We start from the raw sequence: 19407 nt of genomic DNA, 5'->3' as shown, positions 1-19407 counted from the left end.
GTTAAATGCCTAAATCCCTTTGGGAATCCAGTTCTGAGCATTTCTGTATTTTGTTCTTCTTCAACTGACTGTAACAATATTCAGTGTTCATGAGACATCCCCAGCCCGTCATTGTAAAGCAGTGACAGATTTGGGCATCATTTATCTCGCTTCCCATTGTCTGGAATCAGGCAACTTTTATTTGTCTGATTATTGAGAGCCATTTGTAATATCTTTGGGCCTCATTACCATCCTTTTTGTTATTCAGAGTCTGGAGCTACGTCTAGACTGGCCCCTTCTCCGGAAGAGGCATGCTAATTTCTAACTTTGGAATAGGGAAATCCGCGGGGGATTTAAATATCCCCCGCGGGATTTAAATAAACATGGTCGCCGCTTTTTTTCCGGCTTGGGGAAAAGCCGGAAAAAAGCGTCCAGACTGGCGCGATCCTCCGGAATAAAGCCCTTTTCTGGAGGACCTCTTATTCCTACTTGCAAGTAATAAGAGATCCTCCAGAAAAGGGCTTTATTCCGGAGGATCGCGCCAGTCTGGATGCTTTTTTCCGGCTTTTCCCCAAGCCGGAAAAAAAGCGGCGACCATGTTTATTTAAATCCCGCGGGGGATATTTAAATCTCCCGCGGATTTCCCTATTCCAAAGTTAGAAATTAGCATGCCTCTTCCGGAGAAGGGGCCAGTGTAGACGTAGCCGCAGTGTTTCAGAGGCCTCTGTTTGGTAATGCACACAGTGGTCCCAGTACCAGCAAGCCATCTGTTCCTCACAGAGCGATAGAACACAAATATCCTGGTTTTAGGCAAAAGCTAGGTAACTCAATTTCTCTGTGTGTGGACAAATGTTTCCTGCTGAAGATGACCTCAGGAATCCCTAGATTTAATATACTCTACAGGAAGCCTAAAATATTAAATTTTATCCAGACAGCATGCTTCCTAAATAAGTAGATGAGGCAACCTGGTACCATACCCAGGTTATAGCGCGACAGTGGTGTACATATCCACTGCAGATAATTGACTTGAAGTGGAGAGCTGCAAACTGGTAAGTCTATTAACTTCATGTGCCTCTCTGACATTTAAAAAAAAAATTAGATTTTGGATTCTGCCATAGGTAAAGAAGAAGGCACAGAAAAAAGATACCCATGTCAGAAGGCGAACCCATTACAGCACACGATTGTGACACCTGTCTGGTTGAGTTTAGCCTGACGGAATTCAAACAGTGAAAACTCAGCAAAGACAAAGAGGCTGCGCTCACGAGCGAACAGCTTGCTGGGGGCTTGTCTGGAGCACATCTCATTTTTTTTAATTAGGTTATAACTCAATTACAGACACGAGGCTCTTTCATCTCGACAAGTTGTCTGCAATCTTAATTTGATCTAGTGTCAGAACAGGACCTGCCTCTGATAACCAAGTCCACCAAGGAGTTTAACTAGAATAACGGCAGATTAAAAGGGGTTAATAGCGACACCTCAAGCAGAAGTAAATTAACAGGAGATGCTGTCTATTAGCTAATGGGACTAGAACATATTTATTTAGTTTATGAATGATTAATTTAACATACTCAGCATTCCAGGGATCCCAACTGCATGCACAAAGCCTTTGTTTATTTTTGCAGGTGTTTGAAGGGGACAGGAGGAAGGTAGTTCTTTTAGTTGCTATATTCAGGCAAGAGCTATCTGTTGGCTCTAACGGAAGCTAGTTTTCCTAACATGATGGGCCAATATTCATGCCCCCCAGGTCCTACTGAAGTCAGTGGCAATGGGGGTAAGAAAAGGATGCAAAGTCTTCAGGTAAATCACTGAATATTGACAATGTTCCTAAATTTTCTGTTTTAAAATATCTGTAAGAAAAGCATATTTATATCATTGTAGGAAGGTCAGATCCATCCTGTCCAGAGGGGCCAGCACAAAGCTTTTTCAAATCCCATTTGGCTAGAGAGCCCCGAAAATCTGCAGCTCTCTGCTTTATAGCCGAGGGTATCCGAGTGTCAGCGCGGTTACCTGCAGCTCATTTTTGCAGATGCAGATAGAAATTTTGTATCCGCCCAGGACTCTGCCGATTGAGGCCCTGGGGCAGCCTCTGATCTCTGGGTGAATTTCACTCTTGGAGAAAGCATTTTTTAAAAGAGCATTCCAAGCTCAACACAGAGGCCTTTCAAAAGCCAAACAAGGGGAATATCATTTTCATACCAAAAGTTTGCATCTGAAAATACAAAGGAGGGAGCTAAAAGAAAAAAAAAGTATTATTAAAATGCCTGAAAGGAGAACAATTGCCTGAGAAAAAGACACAGATGCAGTGTATAATGCAGCTGCTACTCCGCAGCAAAGAAGTAACCAAATCATTCTCCCGTGTACACACTTGTCAGCATCTTAGGGTATGTCTACACTAGCCCCCTAGTTCGAACTTGGGTGGCTAATGTAGGCATTTGAACTTGCAAATGAAGCCTGGGATTTAAATATCCCAGGCTTCATTTGCATGTTCTCAGGCGGGTGCCATTTTTAAATCCCCTTACTTGGAACTGACTGCCCGCGGCTACACGCGGCAGTCAGAAATTAATCTGAACTAAGTCCTTAGTTCGGATTAACTGTTACTCCTCCTGCAATGAGATTCCAGCTCTGGAGCCTTTTACACAGCCTTCCTCTTCTTCTGTTCTGGTAGTAACAACTAGGTGTGTACAGGGGCCTGGACCTTAGTAGTCTGGGAGCAAACACATATTAGAGCTAGTATCTACCTACTGTATCCAAGTTTTATTTTTGGCACTGTGGACACGAGCCCCAGTCCTTTCAACACTTCCTTGAACAGCTATCAATGACGATTCTTTTGGCCCCCTTGTCATCCAGGGCAGGGGGAACATGAGGCCAGAGTAAATGTGCATATTGACAAATCGTCTTCTGACAGCTGTCTAAAACAGCACAGATATTTTTCAGCCAAGCCACTGAAATATTACAAATCAGATCTTGGAGCATCAGGTTAATCTGTCAGGTGGGGAGATTTCCAAAGTCAAATTAGGATGGGAAAACTTGTGGCTGGCTACCTAGATACCCAGCGTCATTTAAGGAATTTTTTTGGAGAATTAAAGAGTCTAAGGCAGGGGTTCTTAACCTTTTTATCTTCACACCTCCCCTGAAAGTGAACTTCATGTTCACACCCCCCCTGGGAGCCATTTTGTGCACAGCCTTGCCCCACCCCCTCACCTGACAGGAAGCTAAGGGGTGTGGCTAGGACTATAAGAACTCTGCCAGGGAGCTCAGTCGGGGTCCAGCCTCTGAGGGAGACAGAGGCCTGTTCAGAGCTCCTGGCTGACGAGGCTGAGACCTGGCCTGGGCCTCCCACAGCCGCCTTCCCTCAGGCCAGCGAAGGCTTCTCTGCCTGGGCTGCTGAGGCCTGGTCAAGCTGGCCAGCAGGGCTACCCTCTGATCTAGAGGAACCCAGGGCTCTACTGGTGCCTGGTGATTCGGACGACTGGCCTGAGCTAAAGGCCCGGCTCGAACCCCGAGGCCTGCCTGAACCCTGGGACCTGGCGAACCAGCTGGATGCAGCCGTCCAAGCTAATTCCCAAATCCGATGGCTGGTGGTGCTGTGGGGTGAGTGAACCCCGTTGCGATGCCTAAATGAATAATATGAGCTTTTTACTTTGAACCTTTTCCTAACAAATTTACATAATATTTGAAGATGAAAGTCGGCAATGCTCGTGTACTGTTATTGTAGTGTGTCGTCACATAGGCCTGATTGATTCGCACTGCTATTGTAGTGTGCTGAGCTCTAGAAGTTAATAAGAAATTAATGTTTATAATTTTAATTCATAATATTAATTATGAAGAAATCTAAACTTTAGTAGAATTTTATCCAGTGAGAAGGCAATTGCGATAAATTTTCTGGGAGGCACCTCACACCTCCCCTGTATCCACTTCACACCTTCCCTGGGGAGGTGCACTTCACTGGTTAAGAACCCCGGTCTAAAGGTATATTTACACTGCAACACTATTTCAAATGACTAGCGCTTATCTGAAATTACTTAGTCTGTGTCTACACAACAGGCAGTTATTTTAAAATAGTGTAAAAATACTGTCAAGCTGGAGGACTTACTCTGACTCTTGTAACCCTCATTGTACAAGGAATAAGGGAAGTCGGAGGAAGAATGCTCTATTTCAAAATAAGTGTTGTGTAGACGCTCCCTATTTCAAAATATGCTATTTCGAAATAAGATACGTAGCTCAATTTGCATAGCTTGTTTTGAGTTAAGCCCTGCAGTGCAGACGCATCCTAAGAGATGGAAAAAACTTGGTCATTTAGTCCATGCCCTGGCCAATGCAGGATTGTTCCCTATTGGACATTTGCAAGTTTTTGGCCTGCTCTAGTTTCCTTGCTCCCCCCTTTCCCCGCCCTCCCGATGGAGATTCCACCATTTCCTATGGGAGAATATTCCATAACACAGGATATCTCTCTGTCAAAAAAATCACCTCTTCCATCCTTGTCCAGAAAGGAAAATTATGAGTATGATACACAGCCTTCTTTCTCATAAGCAACTTCCTCTGGGCTGCCATGTGACATGGCTTTAGAATGGGAGGTAGATTTGCACAAGTCACTAGCACTCCTAAGAATTTAGTGGAAAAGCCAACACCATTTCTATAGCAGGGTTAGGGATGGGCATATTTAGAATGAATTTTAATGATCAGATGGGATCTCATTTTAATCTCAAAATTCCGCCTAGTACCAAAATTGCCTGGGAAGAAATTGGATGCTATCTGATAACGCTCCATAAATAATACTACTTTGTAGAGTTCCCGGTCATTCCATTCATCATTGTATCATACATAAAGCCCGAGTTGAATGAAACCCTCTAAAAGAAGATGAGGAGAAGCAGTCTGCCTTATGGATTATTTTACAGTTACTGCAGCCATTCATTTTCTCTGCTCGCATTCAACAAATGTGAAAAATAAACCTTGCCCTGGGAGGCGTGACTTCCATTTCTTGCCAACAATCAGTGGGATAAATTCACTGCACTGTTAAGGGAGTCACCCGGGAATATTGGTTTTAATAATAAATTATGGGATTATTATCTTTCCACGTTGGTGGTATGAATAACATGCCCAGAGAGAGAGAGAGAAGAACACTCAAGAGGAGAAAATGATGTAAATGGAGACAATGAATAGAGATGAGGCAACTGAGAATAGTCTCAAGCGAAGAAGTGGACAGGGCAAGGACAGCAAAGGTTGTTTTGTCACAGCAGTGAAGGACCCAAAAAGGGCTGGTTTGTGGGAGGATAGGTGCAGAATACATTAAAGGTTTGAAACAGAGCCTGTGAGTGTTTGTAGGACCTGGTATGGAGAGCCAATGCATTGGCCATGGAGAAGGACTATTGTAGCTGCAGATAATGGCAGCTGGAAGAGGAGTTGTCTGGGTGCTCACTAATAGACAATACAGGTTGAACCTCTCTAGTCCAGTGCCCTAGGGACTCAAGTGGTGCCAAACCAGAGAATTTGCCGAACTACAAGAGGTCAATAGTCTCTAGCAGCATGACCAACACTTCCACTGCTTACTGGGCTCTTAGAAGACATTTAGGGGTCCATGAGAGCTAAATAACAGCACAGAACACTGAGAGCCAGGACTGGTGGCTGTAAACAAAATTTATGGGACCGCGGGAAACTTGGCCACACCCATGCTAAGTGGACATCTGGATAACTAAAATCATGTTGGCCCACAGATGTTGCCTGACCAGAGAGCGCCAGTCTAGGGAAGTTCAACCTATAGCCACTCTGCTTTATAGCCCCCTCACTACTCATTACCTGGGCTATCCAGCCCCCAACACATTTGTTATCCAGTTTAAATTTCTGTCCAGATCTTTGAATAAAAGGCTAACTCATTAACCCCCTGCACCATCTTCCTCCCAAGCGAGTCAGGCAGAGCTCCCCGAGCTGTACGTATGGACATGCCCTGAATTCTGATGAGCTGCTTGTTAGCGGGTGGGGAAGCACCAAGAAACCAAGGGCACAGAAGAACAGCTCCAGCAGAAGAGGCTCAGAGGTGAGGATTAGTGGGGCCCAGAACACAAGGGGTGTTTATTACCTGTATCACTCAAAATAAAGTGGATCTCATCCCTGAAGGCGCACTTGGTAAGAAACCTAGCTGAGGGCAGGTATTGATGGGAAAGGAAGATTGTAAGGGGGTTTGGTGCCAATCTGAATCTTTAGGTACCTAAATGCCTTTAAAAATCTGGTGCCTGAGCAGTGTGCACTGGCTGCTACTGCAGAAACAAAATCTCCCTTGTATAGGAGGAAATTTACTTAGAAGCCCTCCTGTCTCCCATGAGAAGCTGTTCGGTCTGGTCTGTTTATTGACAGAATTGGGTTTAATTCCCAGTTCTGCCAATGGGTGAGCTGGGCCACCCAGATGGCTGGCTCTTTCTTGCTACAGTGGCGCACTGGAGTGCATCAATTTACTTTCATCTAAGCTTAAACCTTTTACATCCGGCAACTTTGGTGAATAATCTATGCCGGATTATGGAATTTTCCAGATTTAAGGGTATGTCTACACTGCCACTCTAGTTCGAACTAGGGTGGCTAATGTAGGCATTCGAACTTGCAAATGAAGCCCGGGATTTAAATATCCCGGATTTCATTTGCATGTTCCTTGGCGGGCGCCATTTTTAAATGCCCGTAGTTCGAACTACCTGCCCGTGGCTACACGTGACATGGACTAGGTAGTTTGAATTTAAGATCCTAATTTGAACTACCATTAAACCTCCTTGCAGGAGGAATAATGGTAGTTCGAATTAGGAACTTTAATTCAAACTACCTAGTTCGTGCTGCGTGTAGCCACGGGCAGGTAGTTCGAACTACGGGCATTTAAAAATGGCGCCAGCCCGGGAACATGCAAATCAAGCCCGGGATATTTAAATCCCGGGCTTCATTTGCAAGTTCGAATGCCTACATTAGCCACCCTAGTTCAAACTAGGGTGGCAGTATAGACATACCCTAAGAGAGTTCGCCATAACGAAGGGTAAACAAAGTCCATTACTAAAGTTTTATAGAGTATTGTACATGTATAACATGTTATACGATAAATTCTTAATATACTGTATTGAAACTGTTATCAAGGGTGAGGTGCAGGATCTGGGAGGACTATGTGGGGTCTGAAGCATGGGTGTTCCCGGATCACAGGCACCCGGATGAAGGATGTTCAAGGGTACTAAGTTTTAATACAAATTCAGCAACTTATTCGGAATGCTGCTGCAAAGACCATTTCCCAAGCTGGACACTTGGAATGTGCCAGCCTTCTCTTTGAATCCCAACACTGGCTTCCCATCTCCATCAAATAAAATGTAAATGACTTGTCCTCACTTTCAAGGCCCTTCCCGACTGATCCCCACACTACTTGTGACTCGTTTGCTATTTAAATGTTGACTGCTGTCTCCATTCAGGCCATGATTCCAGCTTCCATTGCCCACTCATTACATTTTCAAAAGCTTCATGCTTTCCCCCACCTTGCCCCATAAAAACCTTTAAATCTACCTTTTTAATCTTCTTTAAAACACTCGTTTGCCATGGTGTCTACAAAATATTTGCCAACAGTTTGGCTGCTGCTGATCCCTGGCTAACAGGCAGACCAATATTCTCTCAGGGTATGTCTACACTACCACCCTAGTTCGAACTAGGGTGGTTAATGTAGGCAACCGAAGTTGCAAATGAAGCCCGGGATTTGAATTTCCTGGGCTTCATTTGCGTCTTGCCGGGTGCCGCCATTTTTAAATCCCGGCTAGTTCGGACTCCGCGGCTATACGCGGCACGGACTAGGTAGTTCGGATTAGGCTTCCTATTCCGAACTACCGTTACTCCCCGTGCCGGGATTTAAAAATGGCGGCGCCCGGCAAGATGCAAATGAAGCCCGGGAAATTCAAATCCCGGGCTTCATTTGCAACTTCGGTTGCCTACATTAACCACCCTAGTTCAAACTAGGGTGGTAGTGTAGACATACCCTCAGAGGGGTAGCCGTGTTAGTCTGCAAAAACAAGATGTCCTATGGCACCTTGAAGACTAACAGATTTATTTGGGCATAAGCTTTTTGTGGGTAAAGAACACTTTTTTTCAGAGGCATGCATTCTCTCATGATTTCCTACCCCCCCCCCCCCACCTGTCTGTATCAATTTGTTCTCTGATATCTTATGCTTAAATTGTTAGCTTTTTAAAGCAGGGACCATCTTTGACTTCTGTGGTCCTGATCCATATCTGGGGCTTCTAGGCACTATGGTGATACAAATTAATCATAAACATGAAGAACAAGAACCAATTTGAGTTCCTTGTATGTGTCATCACTAGACTTTTTTCACCCATTAAGTGAAACAGAAATTCCATTCAAATGTGTTTATCATCGGAAATTGACTGGAAAAACAACCCTTCATACTCAACAGATCTGTATGTTAGTAGTCTGATCTGCCACCTTTAATTAAAAAATATATTTCTTTTGACTACATTTTACTCCTGTTAGCACAGCAGAACCAGTGTAGTGACTGGAGGAGGAGGCTGAATTCTGTTCCAGCTAAAGACTTAACTAAGTTTTAATGACGTAATCTTTCTCTCCTGAGATAGTTTACAAACTAGCGAGATGTCCTCGCTTGACTTTCAGATCTGTACTACGAGAACAAGTCGACCTAAGCTATGGAATTTGAGTTACGATAGTAGCTCGGATCTCCTTACTTCAGGGTGCACACTGTGGGGGGTCAACAGAAAAATCTCTCCCTGTCAACACCCTTTATGCATCTCATTCTACTAGACTGTCAGCGTTGACAGGAGAGTGATCAGCAATCCATTTAGTGAGTCTTTACTAGACTCACTAAATTGACCACTGGCGTATTGATCATGATCCACCCCATAGTAGAGACAAGCTCTCAGAGCCCAGGATGAGTTTTCAGAGCTGCCATTCAGACAAACCTTCAGCTTCTCTACCTCGGTAGTGATTTGGAAGCACTGGGCTGATCTATACTACGGATGCTGCAACGGCACAACTATGGTGCTGCAGTGCCAAGTTTAGTCACTTGTTATAGCGATGGAAGTGGTTTTCCATCACTGTACTTAATCCACCTCCTGGAGAAACTGTAGCTAAGTCGATGGCAGAATTCTGTTTACCTAGTGGTTTCTATACTGGGGCTTAGGTCAGCTTAACAATGTCTCTGAGGGGTGTGATTCGCAAGGGGTTATTTAAGTTTTAGAAGTAAGGCAGGCCTCACAGGCCATGAACAAAAGTATTTATGCCAGGTCACTTTTCGGAGTGTAATCACACTATAAGAGACATATTTGCAAAGTCCTTGTATACATAGAATCCTTTCCTGAGGTCTTGACTTATTGAGAGATCTCTGAAGGATCTCTCAAGGATCGATTTAGCAGGTCTAGTAAAGACCTGCTAAATTGACTGCTGATCACACTCACATTGACTCCAGTACTCCATTGGGTCACAAGCAGTAAGGGGAGTCGATAGTAGAGTTTCTCCCATCACCCTCTACAGTGGGGAATGCCGCAGTAATTTGAACTAAGGTACGTCAACTTCAGCTACACTATTCAGATAGCTAGAGCTTCATGTTTTAGGTGGAGTTTGCCCTCTAATGAATACCTGGCCCACAACTACTCCCGCTGAAGCCAGTCAGGGGTTGGGGAACTCAGCACCACTCACACCCTACCACTGATTCTTTTTTTAGTTTGCTGTGTGAAACAGAACCCAGCCCCGAGCAATCATTCTCTGTCTATTATTATAATGCTGCTTGGAATGGGCACAAAACCATTTGGAGCTCAGGTCTATGTGTCTGTCATCTTAGGCCAGGCATTTTAATTTACACTGCAGTAAAAAAATTGTCATTCGACCTTTGCGATCTTGAGAAACACTGCCAACAGTTTTATTGTGTTCCTTTGCTCTTTGTGCATGTGCGTGTGTTGGGAAGAACTTTGGTAGAAGAAAAGCCCCTCTCCGGTGTGACAGTTTTTAATCATCACATGCCTGCGAATGCATCAGTAGCATGACTTTGCATCTGTCTGTCTGGTGAGTTTTGCAACATCGGGCTAGCTATCAAACTACTGATACTGAAGATTTCTCAGGGGTTCTCTTGCTCTGTTCCTAGCAGAAAATGTAGTAGACTGTTCTACATTAAAGTTGTTCTCACCTCATCTGCATTTCTGAGCTACCCTTCAATAGCCACTTCAGAGATGAGCCGAAAAGCTGTCAAGAAATCTTTCTCTCCTGGATGTGCACCCTCCTGTTGCCAGCTGGGAAAGCAGCACTTTGAAAGCCCAATGCCCTTTCCCACAATTCCTCCCCTCCCCAACCCCAGCTCTTTGCCTTTTCTTTTGATAATGTTCCTCCTCGGTGCAGACACGGCCCAAGCTCCAAGTGTGAATAAAGCGGGGGGGATTCCTCTGCAATGCAGATCTGTGTTCTGAAGCAGAGGTTTCTGAATGTGAAGGACATATGGGCACTCGCAGATGTAGGTCTGAGATCCAGAAGAAAGATCAACTCTTTTCCCTGTTTCTGCTTTCACATTTTTCCAACTCTAATTCCCTCTCAGGGTGCTGGCTTTCTTTGATGCCTCCTCCTCTTTATTCCAGCACAACAATACAGCTAAACATGTACCGAGCTATGTGAAGAGGCCCTGATGCAACCTCCATCCACCTGGGTGGGAGGAGGGAAACAAATTCCGGAGCAAATAACCTGAGGATGGGTCTGTGGTTGGAGAGCAAGGTCCCTTCTTCCAGTATTCCCCAGTCTCATCCCAAGAGAACAGCAATTGGGTGGCTTATGAGAGTGATAGGGAACAAATGTTGTTTGTGCTGTGGGTGTCAGCTCTCAGTCTGCCTGCACTGCCTGGAAGGAGGGGTGGGGGTGTGGGGAACATATTGTGCCAGCATGAATGGAATTGCTGAGCGTGCCATACTAAATGAAAATTCCAGGGGACCCCCCCCCCAAATATGTCATCAAACATTTCTAAAGGAGCTTTCCCTTCAAAATTGTCCAGGGAGAAAAAGGGGAGTTTTCTGACCCGCTTTAGCAATATGGGGCTTGATTCTCCACTGCCGGGCGCCTTGTGTCATTATTGACACCTATATAACATGGGCATAAAATGCACACACACACACCCCTCAAAAAATTAGCTCTACCTCCAGCTTTGCTTAAAAGAATGTTTTTTAAAACTTGGGTGCTACCAGGTCTGGCAGTTTAAGGAGAAACGCTGCTTGAAAAGATGGAGTGTAAGAAAAAAGCCGGACAGCAAAGCTGCAGACAATATGGGCTTGATATTGTACAGAGAGATGGGGAAACAAACAGATCAGAGTGCACCACGGTGACGAATATTGTGAAATATCTGAGAAAACTAGGCCAGTAATGTGCTGGCAACACCTCAAGGACATGAGACGGATGATCGACTACTCTGTAATAGAATGGGGACATATAGATGGGTGGGCGGCAGACACAGCACATCTACTTGTGATAAAAGTGCAGTGGAAAGCCTCTAACTTAACTATGGATATGCATCCAGAGGGTTACCTTTTGTTACTTACTTTTCCCCCTTCCCATTCTCCCATTCAAGGATGCTGAGGATGACATTTGGACATCCACAGATAATGATGCAATCCAGGTTTGCCATTTCCACTTTGTCCAGTGCTCTCTTGCACAACATCTGAACCCTAACTGTGGCAGCCCCGTTCATACCATATTTGTTAAAGCCACTGAGCTGGAAACACAAATCAATCATTTGAATGGCACAATGCAGTGTGGGGTGGGGGGGGGCGGGAAGGAGGGGAGAGGGAAATGAAACAGAAGGTAGCATCGTAGACATTTTAGACTGGGAGGACAGGGCTTCCCAAGGAGTGCTGCATGCAACACCAGTGATCTATGGAAAGCTGGCTGAGCATCATGCTAGATGCTCTTGTCTCTAGTTGCTTCTATAAGTGGCACTGAAGAGCCATGAAGCTTGCAAAACATGTAGGCATCAGGAGACAGCCTCACAGTCCAGAAAAAGAAAAGAAAAGAGTCTTTCTAAAGTGGAGCGACCAGTAGAAATAGTCACCAGGGGGAGAAAAAAATGGGGCAACTGGATGGAAAGTCCAGGGGAGCAGGGGCAAAAGACCATTGGACTATGGAGCCCAATGGTAGCCATGAATGGGGCTAGGTGTTTTCCAGTCAGCGGTGCAGGTTGGGCCTGGGGAGAGGGGACCAGTCCATGTAAGCGAGGGACACAAAATGAAGAACAAAAGGATATATTTGACTGCCCTCCTTTATGGTGATCGTTCTTAGATTAAAAAATATTTTCTCCCCGTCAGGCACTTTGCAACCCCGCATACAATAAATCAGCGTGTCGTTATCCTGTAATAAAACAGCTGATGAAATTAAATGCAGTCCACTCAAACCCTGGTGACTTTTGCAGCACTAGCACAGTCACAAGATGGGGAGCTGACTCTGTGTTCCAGAAAGGGGCGGGGTATTGGGTGGAAGGGGTGGGGCCAAGGGCCGTCAGCCTGTAGTGCTGCCCCAAATGCACCGTGCCATCTCCCCTCCCCTGCGAGCTCTTGTTGCTGCTCAGAGCGCGCTGCGCGGTGCTCCGGTGGTGATTTAAAGGGCCCAGGGCAGGAACAGCAGCTGGGAACCCCAGGCCGTAGGGCACTTACCCCTTTTGCCCAGCCCCCTCCCGTCAGTGGGCTGGCTGGCAACTCACTATTCACACCCCTGGCACCTGCCGCTCACAATTAGCTTCAAGAAGCTGCAAACACCTTAGTCCCAGACAGTGGGGCAACAGTGGAAGGGGCAGGGCAGCCAGCTCTCAGCACTTCCGGGAGCATGGCGCTGGGGCTCCCCCAGCCCTCAGAGCCATGCAGAGCACATGACGTCCTGCTCTGGTGGCAGAATACCCGGGTCCCCTTTGAATTGCCAGGCCAGAGGAATTGCCCCGTCTGCCACACTTTGTCAGCAGGCCTGCTCCCAGAGCATCAATGTCCCTTTCAAATGAGGCAAACAGCCAGCACTGAGAACCCTATTGGATAAGGGGATCCAGGCTGCATTTGTTCCGTGGAACCCAAACATAGTAGAACAAAACTTCTCTATAAGCAGCGGAAGGTTTCACTAGAACTGACTCCCACCCCCACGGTGGAGGGCTGAGCTAGAAACCATGCCCCACTCCCACGTTCAACTCATACCGGTGTGCTGCCTACTGCTTTGCCCGGGCCTTCTCACCGGGGTCAATTTCACGGGCTAATAGGAGTGAATTTACACCCTCTTGCAACAGAACAACTCACAATTTCCACGCCTGTTCACTTGAGGCAGAATTTGTCTAGAGCTGAATTCCAGTGCAGTGGGACACATTCAAACCTAGGCTATCTCTAGACTGCAGGCTTCTCTCAAAATCCTGGAAGAGATCTTCTCTCTGGAAGAGATCTTCTGAAAAAAGTCTTCCAAAAGAGAGCGTCCACACTGCCAAAGCATATCGACAAAGCGATCTGCTTTTTCGAAAGATAGCACCCACACTCAATGGACGTTCTCTCGCATTTAAGCTGTGATTACTATGAACAGAGTGGCCATGAGGACACTTGTGCCTTTTCCTCTTTCCTCTTCTTCCGAAAGAACTCCCCCCTCCCCGTCCACACACACCTTTTTGCGAAAGAGCTCTTTCAGAAAAAGGCTTCTTCCTCATAGAAAGTGGTTTACCAATGTTGGAAAAACCCCTCTGTTCTTTCGATTTTTTTTTTCCAAAGAATGCGATTGCAGTGTGCATGTAATTGAAGTTTTTCTGAAAAAACTCTGCAGTGTAGACATACCCAAAGGCTGTGTCTACACTGGCACATTCTTGTGCGAAAACAGCCGCTTTTGCATAAAAACATGCTGCCTGTCTACACTGGCCGTGCGTTCTTGCACAAGTAAACTGACGTTGTACTGTAGAAAATCAGGGCTTTTTGCGCGAGAACTCTGACACTCCCTCTCAGGAAGAAGCCTTCTTGTGCAAGAGCTCTTCCAGAACAGGCTAGTGTAGACAGGCAACATGAATTTCTTGCACAAGAAGCCCCTATGGTTAAAATGGCCATCAGAGCTTTCTTGCACAATAAGGCATCTACACTGCAATGGATGCTCTTGTGCAAAAGCACATCTCTTGTGCAAAAGCACATGCCAGTGTAGATGTTCTCTTGTGGAAGAGTTTTTGCACAAGAACTCTTCCACAAAAGAGTTCTTGTGCAAGATGCTGCCAGTGTAGATGTAGCCCTAGTGTAAGTGTGTGCAAGTCCCTGCACAGCACATATCTAGTCACACAGTGAAACTCCTGGGTGAGGATCCTGCTGGCTCACTACCACCTTGAAGGAACTATAGGGAATTGATTGGATCATACATCATTTGGGGAGAAGCATCTAGCAAACAGAGGGCCCTGTGCTACCCAGAACCAGAAAAGAAAGGAGGACATCTTGGGTCAGAAGGGCTGAGGCTGAGGGGTGGGGAGAGGGGAGGAGACGGGGAGAAAGGACCAGTGTGTGTGTGAGCAGCCAGCTAGAGGCAGAAGCTGGGAGCTGACTGTGGAGGGAAGTCCCAGAGAAACACCATGGAAGCTGGTGATTTGCCGCACTGGCTAGAGTGGGACAGGGTAAAATGGGGAGGGGCCCCCAACAGGACAGCCCACCTCAGGACAAGGGTGGGCTAGAAAGGAGACCCCAAATACAATGCCTGAAAAGGACAAGGCCTGAGAAGGGCCACATGGCAAGGTTATCCCTTATCTTTCTATTGGACACCTCCCTGCGCTACTGAGGATGTTTTCCATTGTCGCCTACTGAGTCACTCTAGTGCAATGTTCAAAAGCCTTCAGAGCTACGATGAAGCATGTCTCTGATCTACAAACAGTTACAGAGCTCCTTAAAGCTGATGGGCATGCTAGCCACCCCAGGGGAGGGATCACTTGATGATTATCTGCTCAGTTCACTCCTTCTGGGGCATCTGGCATTGGCCACTGTCAGAAGACAGGATACTGGGCTAGATGGACCTTTGGTCTGACCCAGTACGGCCGTTCTTATATTCTTGTGTTCTTATGTTTATGTAAAAAACACATCCTGAGCACAGCAAATTACAGTGCTGTAAAGCATCATTGTGAATATGCTCCCAGAGAGCTGTTAACTACTTCCTTGAGGAGGTGGTTTACCTAGAGCGCTGAGAGAGCTCTCTTCCAGCACTCTTGTTGTGACCACACTGCTGCACTAAAGTGCTGCCACAGCACTTTGAACTTGAATGTGTAGACAAAGTCTAAGCACCAGATCACAGGAATAATAAACAAGAGTTATCACAAAGGCCAATCACAATGATCTGTCCTATATACATATAAAGGCCCAGCTCTCATGCAGGTATAATTCCATTCCCACTGGCCCTTCCAGAGTCATACCAAGTGAGAGTAAAATCAGCCCCAGACTGAGAAAATTGTTTTACCTTTAAAAAAAGAATGAATAGGAAAGTATTCAACAGCAATGGTCCAAACCACTGCAGCCTACAGCAAATGTTCCCGAGGGTTTGCATCATTACTGTGGAATACTTTGGCATATTTTGATAAGAAAATGTCTATTGCTTCCAGTGTGGTGACTAGTAAAGTCCCAGGAGGTTATGCAAGAGACATTTCTCCATCTCACTGTGATATTCTCCAAAGCCCTGCCTTTCAACCAACCATTGTTTCTCATCATGTAATAGCCTTGGCAGAAGGAAAATTTCCTGGCCTGCAAAACATGTGATAGGTAGATTGTGCTGTGAGCATTTAAATATCAGACTGACTCATGGGCCATCAATCTGCCACCTCTCGCTTTCAGAGGTTCTCAAATTTCATCCCTGCATCTCTGATCGTAAGTCTACTTAACCATTTTTAATAGTGCTAAATAGATTCTGTGCTACTACCCTTATCTGCTTCTTATATCTTCCGGGTCAGACATGCTTGGTTTACTGACAGAAACAAGGTTTTACGGCGATGAGCAATGTAAAGTCAAGGTACCTGCAGAACAGCAGGCTGAGTACTTCATTTGGTGTCATATATTGTCAAGACATTACCAGCCAAATTCTGATTCCAGCATATTTTTCTTATATGCTCTTTATTGTATGTTCAAATAAAAATACCAAAATAAAATAAAAATAAAAGGAGAGAGTAAAAAAAATAAAAGGGATGTTGCATATTTGCACTCCTTTTTTTGTAATTTTAAAAAATAGGGTGTGATTCTCCTCTTATTTATGTTGCTAGAGATCAGAAATAATTCCACTGCTGACAATGGGAAACCATTGTGAGAAGAGAAACAGTGCATAAGGTTGCAAAATGCAGGAAATTGTGCATCTAATTTGCACATGTAATTACTGTAATTATGACACAAATTCATTCATTGCAATACAGTTGACTAGCAGTGGCAATTTGCTCTTGTAACTATCTAACTTATATGCACAGACAAGTATTTGTGCCTAATTACAAGTTCAAATTAGGCACAAGATTGGGCACCAAAAGTTTTTGAAAGTCTGGTCCATTGCCTTCACAATTATTCAAAACTGAATACTGCAGCCAATGATGACAGAAGTGGCGGAGAGAGCACACACATTTTCACACCCCTGGCTGAGTCTGCAGAACTCTCAGCTAAGAAAAAAATCTTGTCAAAGGAGAAAATTTAATAACAATGTCACTGGTCAAGATCACAGGCCTGATTCGGATTGTACTGACACTGGTTTTATACCTGCAGAATGCTAGTCCTATCAGTAGAATGACTTCTGATTTACACCAGTGTAAATCAGAATAGTACCTCAGTCTGAAACAGAAGGCTGTGGTTTTACAGCCTTTCTTTCCTGATCACAAGCTTATGCTTTAAAAACAAAACAAAACAAAAAAACCACTTTGAAAGTGTAATGAACAAGGCTGGGGACACATTCCAATGCCAGAATCTTTTGGCCTAAAGGCAAACACCTCCCCCACTCTCTGTTAGCAAGCATATTTCATATTCTTTTGCACTAGAAATTCAGTGCGTGAAGGTCTGTGTGTTGGGGTCAGTGATAAATTGTTTATGGACAGATCATTTATTAATTCCAGTTTGGCAAAAAATAATTCCTGCCAGCACAAAGGTAAAACAAAATGGAAATGAATAATCCCTCTTGAAATTCACAAAGGCCACAGTGAGAGAGACCACATTCCCCCAGTCCAGTTACTATTTTTAACACAGATATGGTAAATATATTCCTCCATGGAAATTGTTCTTCCTAAAATGCATTTTAATGGGCCTCAGAGGTAGGCAGTATGGAGAGATTGCAGTGCAGTTTGATAGGCTTTAGCCGTATTATTTGGTTTGTTTCCACTCCAGGATGCATGTGGGCTATACCAAGTGATTGTAAACTGAAACCAGTGGAATGGCATTACAGTGCATCTGACTGTGATCTGGGATAAATCAGGCCACCATGACAGCTGTGACTTACTGAAATGGTCACTCCACCGATTTGGAGTTATCTAGTTACAAGCATGTTGATCCTGCTTCATCCAACACTGGTCCTTAATATAACTTTTAAATCACAGCTAAAGGAACCTTGCATTTCATTTCCCTGGACCGTGGAGAAAACCCTCCCCCCACACACGTTGCTGTATCTTACCCTCCAGGAAGGACAGAGACAGCTAGGTAGAAGCTATTTCATCCCCCATCAAAATACACTTAAAATCAGTTACTAAATTTGAAACATACTGGATAGCCTATGATCACTATTACTGTGCAAGATGCTGTACGTACATATAATAAGAGACAGTGCCCATCCCAAAGCATTTAAAATATAAGCAGGAAGAACAGATTCAAATTGTAGGGGCTGGTCTATATTGAAAATTTACATTGGCATAGCTACAACCACACCTCTGAGAAATGGTAGCCTAACCCCTGGTGTAGACAGCTCTAGGTTGACAGAAGAAGTTGTTGATCTAGCTAGTGCCTTTCAGGGAGCTGGACTAATTTCAGTGATCAGAGAACCCCTTTTGTATGTACGCTGAAGTGCTGCCACTGTGCTGCTGTAGCATATCTAGTGTAGACATAAGCTAGGAGAAAGGATTTTTATCAACCCTGTTTTGCAGATGGGGAAACTGAGGCACGGGGCAAATAAGGAGCTTAGGCAAGATCCCACAGAGGGTCTGTGATAGAGCAGGGGGTGAGCCCAGATTTCCTGAGTCTCAGTTCAGTGCCTGGGACACAAAATTGCTTGTCCATCATACATGATTAGTAAGATCATTTAAATTTTCACAGAGGCTCATTATCCCATTACTCGGCAGGCTGTACTAAAAGTGATGTGTTTCCAAACAATACACTTGCCTCTCCTCTCTTCCTCACTGTTGCTCAGAGTCCTTTAAATCTCCTGCTAGGAAAGGGTGCAAACATACATGTAGCTTGAATCTGACAGAATGCACGTCCTTCATCCAGCGCCATATATTATACCCTAGGACACTGCATACCCAGCTATGAAAACGTCAGGACTAGGGTTACACACACTTGTCCTTTGGCTCGTTATTCCCCCTGCAGACTCCCATGTGCTGAGCTCCGCTTTCCATTTGTCCAGCTCATTATAAAACCAGAGGCCACTTCCAAAATTCAGATGCTGAACTAGGATCTGCATGATTCAGGCCCACAGAAATCTTTCGAGTACATCAGTTGATTTTGAATGTTGCTTTCTGTGACTAGCTGGGGGCAGCATGATGGTGTAACCCAAAGGCTTATCTAAGTGGTAGGTGGCTTTTAGCTCATGTGGCAAAAGCACATGGCTTTAGCCCTTACAGTCACAGGTTCAATCCCACCTGTCTACATGGGGGCTGCTAGGGAGGTCTCTGAAGCTTGGTGTCCCTGGGTTATAATGGGACCATGTGAACAGCTGGAGAAAGGGAACACAGGAAGGATGTGAATGCAACTCAAATTAATTCAGGTACAAATCCGAGTGAATCCTGGCAGGAAATAATTTCCTAGTGTAAACGTGCCCTAGTGGGTTTCCTGGAACTTCTCCATTTTTGGAGTAACACCTCTGCTCAGTAGAGAGTAGGTTGAGGTAGGTATGATAGGCAACATATATACCTATTTTCTACATATGATTTGGGTAGAGTGACTCCTGTAGAAAACTCCCACAACACTAGAGTGGGGGCTTCCTATTGTTCAGTGCAGGAGGTGAACTTAATGGTGACGATTTTCCTCTCGCCCTAACTTCTCTCAGTCCTTGGATTTGAGCAAAGCGAGAGACAAACCAGTCTGCATGAACAGGCTCTTGCTTAGGCTTTCTTCTCAGAGCCTGTAGCAAAAAGGAGAGCTCTTATGTGAGAAGATGATGATGGAGTTTTTTCCTGCTGGTTTAGCTTTCCTGGCAGCTGAGCCACAGATAAACCATAAAGACAGACGACAAATAATTAGCCTCCCCCAGCCCTTGAGACTATGCTAAAGTATACGGCT

General features: G+C 45.0%; 2 long non-coding RNA genes across 3 annotated transcripts in view; one reads left to right on the top strand and one right to left on the bottom strand.

Annotated features, from left to right (window-relative positions):
• Positions 1-19407, bottom strand: part of LOC112546296 (uncharacterized) — a 174943-nt gene that overhangs the window by 65479 nt on the left and 90057 nt on the right. The window lies entirely within an intron of this gene.
• Positions 3256-19407, top strand: part of LOC142818836 (uncharacterized) — a 66922-nt gene continuing 50770 nt past the window's right edge. The window contains exon 1 of one of the 2 annotated variants that reach the window (XR_012896489.1): positions 3256-3570. This is a non-coding gene — a long non-coding RNA (uncharacterized LOC142818836). Of the gene's footprint in view, positions 3571-14624; positions 18698-19407 lie in introns of those variants that run through there. The other variant, XR_012896488.1, reaches the window with a different exon arrangement.

Source organism: Pelodiscus sinensis, chromosome 18, assembly GCF_049634645.1.
Source record: "Pelodiscus sinensis isolate JC-2024 chromosome 18, ASM4963464v1, whole genome shotgun sequence".
Classification (NCBI taxonomy): Eukaryota; Metazoa; Chordata; order Testudines; family Trionychidae; genus Pelodiscus; species Pelodiscus sinensis.
The sequence above is the reverse complement of the archived record's forward strand: the minus strand, read 5'-3'. Positions and strand labels throughout refer to the sequence as shown.